The sequence below is a fragment of the Festucalex cinctus genome, chromosome 15 (genome assembly GCF_051991245.1).
Source record: "Festucalex cinctus isolate MCC-2025b chromosome 15, RoL_Fcin_1.0, whole genome shotgun sequence".
NCBI lineage: Eukaryota > Metazoa > Chordata > Actinopteri > Syngnathiformes > Syngnathidae > Festucalex > Festucalex cinctus.
In genome coordinates, this window is record NC_135425.1 from 25,251,923 (window position 1) to 25,252,386 (window position 464).

Below are 464 nucleotides of genomic sequence, written 5' to 3' on the forward strand. Positions count from 1 at the left end.
TGGTTTCACCATACCAAGTAATAATGTAAACATATCTGATGAACTTCAAAAAAAAAAAAAAAAAAAAAAAGGTACAAAACTGGAAGTAAAAAACGAAAACATATCCACATAAAAACATGTGAAAAGTGCATTAAACTGTGTTCACTTTTTACACTGCGTTAAATACAGCGTGTATTATTAACAAATTTGGCAAACAAATTTACTTGCGTATAAACTGTAATACACTCTCCAGTGTCGGCATTTATAAAAAAAAAAAAAAAAAAAAACTATACGCACATGATGATCAGTGAAATGTGCTTCAATAAATATCAAACTCAATTAAAAATAATAATAATAAAAAAACACTGTGTATTGATTATCAATATCAGTAGTATAATACTGTACATTAGTGTAGGAAACGCTTTTCTGCTACAAAAATAGTCACTCTGGAACAGAAGAAAATAGAAGAAATAAATAACAAAAAC

At 26.7% G+C, this 464-nt stretch overlaps 1 protein-coding gene across 2 annotated transcripts in view; it reads right to left on the reverse strand.

Moving 5' to 3' along the window:
- Positions 1-257: 257 nt before the first annotated feature.
- Positions 258-464, reverse strand: part of LOC144002645 (lysine-specific demethylase 2B-like) — a 34,765-nt gene continuing 34,558 nt past the window's right edge. For both annotated transcript variants that reach the window (XM_077498056.1, XM_077498055.1), the window contains exon 22: positions 258-464. This exon is cut by the window's right edge and continues 392 nt beyond it. The gene's annotated coding sequence lies outside the window, so the exon portion shown is untranslated.